This window comes from Callithrix jacchus, chromosome 22, assembly GCF_049354715.1.
Source record: "Callithrix jacchus isolate 240 chromosome 22, calJac240_pri, whole genome shotgun sequence".
In the NCBI taxonomy this organism is placed as follows: Eukaryota; Metazoa; Chordata; class Mammalia; order Primates; family Cebidae; genus Callithrix; species Callithrix jacchus.
This window is the reverse complement of record NC_133523.1, coordinates 50,023,546-50,033,263: the sequence shown is the minus strand read 5'-3', so window position 1 is coordinate 50,033,263 and position 9,718 is coordinate 50,023,546. Positions and strand designations below refer to the sequence as shown.

General features: G+C 43.3%; 1 long non-coding RNA gene across 1 annotated transcript; it reads left to right on the top strand.

The window, feature by feature from the left end:
• Nucleotides 1–28: 28 nt before the first annotated feature.
• Nucleotides 29–8,702, top strand: LOC144580876 (uncharacterized). The gene is made up of 2 exons (XR_013531157.1): nucleotides 29–137; nucleotides 8,475–8,702. It is a non-coding gene; the product is annotated as an uncharacterized LOC144580876 (long non-coding RNA).
• Nucleotides 8,703–9,718: the final 1,016 nt, after the last annotated feature.

Sequence of the window (9,718 nt, the reverse complement as noted above, 5' to 3'; positions counted from 1 at the left end):
GGAAAAGCCCCTGTCCTGGGCGGTCATTGGCCCAGATCCCGCGGCCGACGCCAGGGACGGTCGGTGCCTTCTGAGTCAGCTAGTTGTTCCCTCACATCTGCCAGGTGTGGGAACTCACCAAGCGCGGCCGACTCCATGTAAGTGCGCACAAGGACCCCCGTGTCGTCTTGGGGTCGCCGTTTTACTATGGGCCCAAGTCGGAGGGTCGATCGGTTTTTTTCCAGCTTAGGAAAATTGAGGTCAGGAGGCGGGGATGTCTGCCCGGATTCCAGCCCTGTCGTGGGCTGGGCCCAGAACTCGTTCACTTTGCCTCTTTTCCGGAGGTGGCTCATACCTGTAATCCCCGTGCTTTGGGAGGCCAACATAAAATGATTGCTTGAGGTTACGAGTTTGAGACCAGCCTGGGCAATATAGTAAGATCTTAGATCTACTCTCCCCCCACCCGCCCCGCCACCAAAAAAAAAAAAAAAAAAAAAGAAAAGCAAGGCATTGTGGTGTACACCTGTAGTCCTAGACACTGGGAGATGTCTTGACACGAGGTCAAGGGATCGAGACCATCCTGGCCAACATAGTGAAACATCGTCTCTACTAAAAATACAAAAATTAGCTGGGCGTGGTGGTGCACATCTGTAGTCCCAGCTACTCGGGAGGCTGAGGCAGGAGAATCGCTTGAACCCAGGAGGCAGAGGTTACGGCGAGCCAAGATCGCGCCGCTGCCCTCTAGCCTGGCGACAGAGCAAGACTCCATCCAAAATAATAATAATAATAAATAAATAAATTCGGCCAAGGACATAAACAGACATTTCTCAAAAGAAGACATACATGTGGCCAACAAGCATATGCGAAAAAGGTTCAACATCACTAATCATTAAGAGAAATTAAAGTGAAACCACAGTGAGATGCCATCTCACATCCATCAGAATGGCCGTTTTAAAGTAAAGAAGTAACACATATTGGCAAGGTTGTGGCGGAAAAGGAACGCTTATATACTGGTTCCTTTTCCAGGAAAGAAAATTAGTGCAGCTATTGTGGAAAGCAGTTTGGAGGTTTCTCAAAGAACTTAAAACAGACCTTCCATGTGACCCAGCAATCTCATTCCTAGGTGTGTACCCGAAGGAATCTAAGCCGTTCTCCAAAAAGACACATGCACCTGTATGTTCACTGCAGCACTATTCACAACAGCAAAGACTTGACTCAACCTAGATGCCCATCCACAGTGAAATGAATAAAGAAAATGTGGTACATACACACCACAAATTACTCTGCAGCCATAAAAAACATCATGTTCTGGGCCGGGCGCGGTGGCTCACACCTGTAATCCCAGCACTTTGGGAGGCCGAGGCGGGTGGATCACGAGGTCTAGAGATCGAGACCATCCTGGTCAACATGGTGAAACCCCGTCTCTACTAAAAATACAAAAAATTAGCTGGGCATGGTGGCGGGCGCCTATAATACCAGCTACTCGGGAGGCTGAGGCAGGAGAATTGCCTGAACCCAGGAGGCGGAGGTTGCGGTGAGCGGAGATCGTGCCATTGCACTCCAGCCTGGGTAACAAGAGCGAAACTCCGTCTCAAAAAAAAAAAAACAAAAAACCATCATGTTCTTTGCAGAAACATGGATGCAGCTGGAGGCCATTATCTGAAATGAATTAGTGCAGGAACAGAAAACCAAATACTGCATCTTCTCACGTATAAGTGGGAGGTAAACATTGAGACCACGTAAGATACAAAGATGGGAAAAAATAGCCACCAGGGCCTACTTAAGTGGGGAGGGTGGGAGAAAGGTAAGGGGGGGAAAAAAAACAACTTCCTATTGGGTACTTTGCTCACTACCTGGGAAACAAAATCAATTGTACATCAACCCCCCCAGTGACACACAATTTATCCATGTAACAAGCCTGCACATGTGCCTCCTGAGCTTAAAATACAAGTTGAAAATAAACCCACGGAACAAGGAAGAAAAAAGGTGAACAATGAGAAATTGTCTGTTAGGTCTAATGTACACTGCTTGGGTGACAGTCACACTATAAGCCCAGACTTCACCAGTACATAGTATATCCCTATAACAAAACTGCATTTGTATCCCCTACATCTAAAATAAAAAGCTGGGCCGGGTGCGGTGGCTCAAGCCTGTAAACCCAGCAGTTTGCGAGGCCGAGGCGGGTGGATCACGAGGTCAAGAGATCGAGACCATCCTGGTCAACATGGTGAAACCCCGTCTCTACTAAAAAAAAAAAAATACAAAAAATTAGCTGGGCACGGTGGCACGTGCCTGTAATTCCAGCTACTCAGGAGGCTGAGGCAGGAGAATTTCCTGAACTCAGGAGGTGGAGGTTGCAGTGAGCCGAGATCGCGCCATTGCACTCCAGCCTGGGTAACAAGAGTGAAACTCCATCTCAAAAAAAAAAAAAAAGTTTACTGACAGACAAGAAATAATCACATACCATATGATTACATTTATATAAAACTTTAGAAAATGCTGACTAATGTATAGTGTCAACCTATCAGTGGTCACACGGGGATAAATGGAGAATCATAAGAGGAGATTCGTAAGGGGCATGAGGAAACTTTGGACATGTGTATATGTGTCAAAACTTATCAAATTATACAATTTTAATGTGTCTATTGTATGCCAATGACATGTCATTAATGTGTTAAGAAAAAGAGTTTCCATATAAAAATCTGAATCAATCAACCCTGTATTTATTCAACCCTCTTCCTCTTCCCGTACTTGAGTCGGCCCTGCTTCAGTGGCAGCAAAAACTAGAAAGCAATGAAGGCCATCACTCCCCAAATGCTGGCTGGGTCACAAAAGATGCACCATGGACTACAAGCTCTCTTTTGTCAGTCCTGGGGTTCCTGCCTGTGCGGCGATGACCAAAATATCAACAGCCCAAGGAAGTACAGGAATTCACACACCTTCAGATCGTTTGCTCTCACACTGGCCTCAGCCACGGAAGAGGAGCTCGGCAGGTCCTGAGAATTTCTGTACAGTCATCGCAGAGTCATAGTTACGTTAAATTTGTGTGTCCCCTTTAGAGGACACACATAACTTCTAGTTTCCCAGTCTCCACCAGTCCCTACTATCCGGTGTTTCTATATCAGTTTCCTGCTTAGCCCCTGTAGGCCATACATGCCTACCAGATTTTAGACAATGTCCTCTGCATAGAAGCCACAGGAGACAGCCACCCCTCAACAGAATTGAGTGACTATGACACACCCTCTGGGAAAAAGGGACTCAACTCATGCTACTTCTAGAAGTGCTGGAGGTTGTCACAACTACTCCCTCATCGGGGTAAGCTTAGGGCTCATAGAGATCCTGAGTTTTTCCTCCAATGCCCTACAGGTTTTCCCAAGAGATGTTGGGCAGCTTTGCAAAACAGGCCGAACTAGACGAAGGAGCTACTCTCTACCATCCTGCTATCCACTCAAGCACGTAAACTTGGTGGTCCCTGCTAGCAAAGCCCTTCTTTTCTCAACCAGTCCCACACTATGAACAGAACAGACTGAAGGGTCAAACACGATGACATTTATCTCTGCACGAATGAGAACATCATGAGGCGGGCACGTCTAACGTTGGTGGACTGGGAAGCCGGTTGGACAAATCCATCTCAGCTACCGTATGAAGTCAACACTGTTTATTAAGGGCGGGCACTTGTGGAAATGCACAGGAGGCCCCAGCTCAGAGCTTTTGGGCAGCAGCTGGATCACATCCACAGTGAAATGAAGAGGACCCCATTTGTTTCTGATCACTTATGCAGTCGTAGGTAATCTTTTTTTTTTTTTTTTTTTTTGAGACGGAGTTTCGCTCTTGTTACCCAGGCTGGAGTGCAATGGCATGATCTCGGCTCACCACAACCTCCGCCTCCTGGGTTCAGGCAATTCTCCTGCCTCAGCCTCCTGAGTAGCTGGGATTACAGGCACGCGCCACCACGCCCAGCTAATTTTTTGTATTTTTAGTAGAGACGGGGTTTCACCATGTTGACCAGGATGGTCTCGATCTCTTGACCTCGTGATCCACCTGCCTCGGCCTCCCAAAGTGCTGGGATTACAGGCGTGAGCCACTGCGCCCGGCCGTGAAGACACATCTTACGTTGAGGCAGATGAGAGAGAGCAAAGGAGCGAACAGGAAAGAGCCCCTTATAAAACCATCGGATTGAGGGCTGGGCGCGGCAGCTCATGCCTGTAATCCCAACATTTTGGGAGGCTGAGGCAGGCCGATCACTTGAGGTTAGGAGTTTGAGACCAGCCTGGCCGACATGATGAAACGCTGTCTCTACTAAAAATACAAAAATTAGTTGAGCGTTGGTGGCACACCTGTAGTCCCAGGTACTTGGGAGGCTGAGGCAGGAGAATCACTTGAACCCGGGAAGCGGAGGTAGCAGTGAGCCAACATCATGCCACTGCACGCCAGCCTGGGCAACAGAGTGAGACTCTGTCTCAAAACAAACAAACAAACAAAAAAAAAACCCATTAGATCTCATGAGAACGCAGTATCACAAGAACAGCATGGGGGATACTGCCCCCATGATCTAATGGCCACCCACCAGGTCCTGCCCTGGTCACTGAGAATTATGGGGATTACAATTCAAGATGAGGTTTCGGTGGGGAGGCAAAGCCTAACCATATCAGGTAGGAACTGTGGCTTTAGAATTCCCCGCATTTACCACGGAGAAGACATTTTTCCAGTGTGGACTTACTGGTACTCAACAAATGTCTTTGTAAAGAACTTGCCATGTCATCTGTACTCATAAGGCCTTCTCCACCATGAATTCTCTGGAGCTAAAGAAGATGAGATCTAATGATAGAGGCTTTCTCACATTCCGCACTCTGAAAGCCTTGATCCTGCATGAACTCTTTGGTATGTATGGAGGTTACAGCTGGAGCCAAAGATTTCCTATGATCACTGCACTGGTGAGGCACAGCTTTGCTGCGAATTCTCCTGTGACTATAGAATAGTAGCTGTTACTAAGAGGAGGCCAGCGGTGACTGCACTCATGAGGCTTTACTCCAGCATGGATTTTCTGATGCTGAAAATGTTTGTCTTTGCAGCAAAAGGCTTTCCCACAATTGCTGTACTTGCAATCCCTTTGTCCAGTGTGAAAAGCTTCCCCACTCGTTGCTTCTGTGGCTCTTCCCCACTGAAAGGGGCCTGATGCTGCCAGAGTTGAGAGCTGATCAAGAAGTGTTTCCCACCCTCCTTGCAAGCCAAGACCTTCTGTGACATGTGGGTGAGCATCCAACCAGTTCATGGCACAATTCATTCATTTGTTCACCAGATCTATAATTTATTATGTCTCCTATGCATTGTACACGGTAACTCCATTAATCCAGCAACTCGAAACCCCATCCAAACACCAGGTTCATCTCACTGTTACAATCTCTAGGGTGTGTTGTCCTTTGCATCAGATTCGAATACTGTTCCTATAGCACAGAAAAACTATAAACACAATATATACTGTCTCCATTCACATCCAATATACAGGAGATCAGGGACACAGTGGAATGACATGGTCAGACTGCTGAAGAAATAACCATCAACCTAGATTTCTATCCACAATAGTATTTTTCAGGAAGAGCATAAAATAAGATTATATCTGGTCAAAAACTGTAAATTTAGTAGAAAAGTAACCCTAAAAGTTATCCTTAAGGCCAAAGGAAAGTGATTACAGCTGAAAGGTCTGCAGTGGTAGAAGGAATGAGAATCCAATAGATAGATGCATCTGCAGATCAATACAATTACTTGTTATCTCTATACAATATGAACGGTATCTCCTAACTGAGCAGAATAACAGAAATGCTATACTCCAATACACTCAGTAACATCCTCTGATGTGTTCAAGAAAAGGGTAAAGGTATTAAGTTCTATGACAGGTTAGAGATGTGTTATCATTCTTTTTTTTTTTTTTTTTTTTTTTAAGACGGGGTTTCACCATGTTGGCAGGGTGGTCTTGAACTCCTGACCTCAGGTGTTCCGCCCACCTTGGCCTCCCAAAGTGCTGGGATTACAGGCGTGAGCCACCGCGCCCGGCCGAGATGTGTTATAATTCTTATCTTAGACTAATGAATGAGTATATACATTTCAAACTAAAAGAAAATTAAGAATATTAATAATCTATACATACTTTTAAAGGAAAGCATAAAAAAACAGCCCAGAAGAAACCCACAAAATAAGATGCACTTAAAACCAAATATATTAGCTATCATATGAATTGAATACAGAATAAATGCTTGAATAATTTGTAATGGATTAAAATAATCCAGTAATAGTTCATAAATTACACATCTAAGATATAATGTCACAGAAATATGTGAAATAGAAATATGAAAAATGCATCCTTTTAATTACTAAACACAAACACACAGATGTGTATTTGCATCTGACAGGTAGGAATCAGGAAGAGAACACCAGGAAAATATACTTTACAGTTTATACACTTTTTAAAATTTTAGTATTACTTTCTATAAAGAGGAGAGTTTCACTGTGTTGCCCAGGCTGGTCTCAGACTCCTGTCTCTGGCAATCCTCCTGCATGAGACTTCCAAAGTGCTGGGATTATAGGTGTTACCAACTGCACCTGGCCTGTATACAATTTTTAAAATCAATTCAAATTCCATTAAAAAAATTTAGCATAATAATAAAGAATTAAACATACGGATAAACCAGGATATTTCAACATCAGCTATCTCAGTACGATTTCAGGAAGGCAGGCATGACACTGTTCTATTAGAATCATACACCGTATCGGACAAATCTGCACCAAACAGCAGACATCAGTTGCAGAATGTTTTCTTTTCGCACAAACAATGAAAAAAGACAATAGTATCAGAAAAAAATTCCTCTCTAACTCTCATAGAATAAAACAGAAAATACAATTAGTGTAGAGAACAAAAGATTCCTTGAACTCCTGGCCTCAAGTGATCCTCCTGCCTCAGTCTCCCAAAACGTTGTGATTACAGGTGTAAGCCACCATGCCCAGCCTAGACACTTGATTTTTTAAAAATATGCTTGACATTTAAATTACAAAATACTTAGTAACCCAGGCACAAAGGAAACAAAAATTGAAGAAGATTTTATTTGTAAAATAGTGACAACACCAATTTCCTAGGACTTACTCTAAGTAGTATAAGAGGCAGTGATCTAACAAATTAGGAAAAGCAGGTGGGGCCTGCCCTCCGGGTGTGGGCGTGGGCCAATCACCTGACCTCTCTGCTCAGCACTGCCGTCATTACACTGAAGGGCTCCCTATGGTCCCTTAAAGTGCTCAAGCTCACTATTCACCTCACAATTTGCTGTTTTTAAATTGCCACAGGATATTCAACCTGAAGTTTTGCCTTACAGTGTACCTACAGTGTCACCTCTACATAGTCTCATGAGACGCAGTTCATGAATTCTAAAGCAGTATCACTGAATGTCTGTGTGATTAGAGATAATCAGAAAGGTATATTCATTTCAAACCTCTTTAAGAATAGCGATATATCCAATTAATACACAAAGCATCTCTATAGCATTATTCCATTAAAATCAGTTTTTAAATCAGCCAAAAATATAGCTACTATTAGGGATACACACTGAAGGTGTGGAACTATGAAGGCAGAATTCTGCATCCTCTCAAGGGTAGGATGGAATTGGCAATCTGGCAGGCTCATGCCAAGCATGCTGATTTTGTTGTGTTATATCATCAAGGGACGAGGTTGAGTGTGTTAGCTTATTACATTGATCATTTTTCCCATTTTTCATTCATGTATAAGTAAATAAGATTAAGCAGACGAATCTCAAGGAATAGCCTGAAGGCCGTCTACATGAGTTTCCCATGTAATTCCTAGTATGCAGAGGAACATTCCCAGTAGCTTCTCAGGCACAAATCTACATAAATGTGACCAATATTTTCTCTTTATCATCACGTGTGATGTTCGCTTATAAACTTGAAAACGTAATTCTACAGTATTTGCTACTGTGGATCTGGCATGTCATTGCCTCTCCAAGTTTCTTTGGGAATGAGGCTATGTATCTGTTATTATTATTAATAAATCTATTTCAGTGACTGCTGTGAAACCTAGGCTGAGTTAACAGTGGTGAGCTCTGGCCAGGCACAGTGGCTCATGCCTCTAATCCAACACTTAGGAGGGCTGAGGCAGGAGTATCACTTGAGCCAAGGAGTTTATGACCAGGCTGGGCAACATAGGGAGACCTTGTCTCTACAAAAAATTTAAAAATTAGCCACCATGGTGGCATGCGTCTGTGGTCTCAGCTACTAGGGAGGGCGAGGCAGGAGGACTGTTTAGGCAGGGAGGACAAGGCTAAGTGGGCTGTGATTGCACCACTGCATTGTAGCAAGAACCCATCAAAAAGAAAAAAGAAAAAAAGCTCAAGCATGTCAGTTCAAAAAACATTTTTTTTTTTAAGGTGATGAGTTCTGGGGGTAACTCTAGATTTTCTGATTATAGTCACTACCTTTTCTCTCAACCTCAACAGGAAATCCAGAATCATGAGGGCTTAATCTTGTCCTGTCACTCCTTGCCAAAGCCAACTATGTAGACAACTTTTTCAGAGAAGAAAACTTGTCTTCTTAGAAGGCAAACTCCCCACTTGCTCTATGAGGCGGAGAGCAACCTCAAACCACAAACAGGTTGGGACTTGAGCAGGCCTGGACTCAAGTATTCTTTCCTGGGAAATTCACCCATCTTGTTGGATAAAAGCAGCAGTTTTAATCAGTATGTTTTCTTCCCCTTAATTAGTTTCACAATTTGTTTAAACATCTTACAAATGACTGTCAATTGAACTATTTACAGTTGTTATTATAAAGGTGTTTTAAATCTTTGTATACTTGATTTGCAGTAGCTTTAAAAAAAGAAAAAAGAAAAAAAAATCTTTGTATACACGTATTTTGTTCTTTGTTTGTTTACATGTATTTTGGTGTAAGAAAGCACTCAATCCTAATGAGTATGCCCCAATATGACTTGTTTGGTTATAAAATATAAGTATGTTTAAATTTAATATGAAAACCTTCAGTAACACGATATATAAACATGAACTCAAACAGATGTCAAAGCTCTGTAACATTGACCCACACCAAATCTAATTAGGTAGACAGGATGGGAGGCCAGGGTAGGAGGATCACTTGAGTTCAGGAGACCAAGATCAGCCTGGGCAATACAGTGAGACCCCATATCTATAAAACGACAACAACAAGAATATGATACCGAAGAACACAAACCACCAACATGTTCTGCATTACATCAAAACTAAAAACCACTCTTCAGGATACACTGCCAAGATAAGAAAAAGAGCCCAAATACAGACAAATGGTTTGCAAAACATGTATCTGACAAATAACTAGCACTCAGGATGTTAAAAGATAAAATGAATTCTTAAAATTTAATGTAAGAAGGAAAAACAATTTAAAATGGCACAAAAGATTTGGATAGACAGGGCAGTGTGCCGTTGCTCGTGCCTGTAATACCAGCACTTTGGGAGGCTGAGGCGGCCGATCACTTGAGGTCAGGAGTTTCAAGACCAGCCTGGCCAACGTGGTGAAACCTGTCTCCACTAAAAATACAAAAAATTAGCTGGGCTTGGTGGCAGGTGCCTGTAATCCCAGCTACTCAGGAGGCTGAGGCAGGAGAACTTGAACCCAGGAGGAGGAGGTTGCAGTGAGCGGAGAGCACGCTATTCTACTCCAGCCTGGGCAACAAGAGAGAAACTCCATCTCAAAAAAA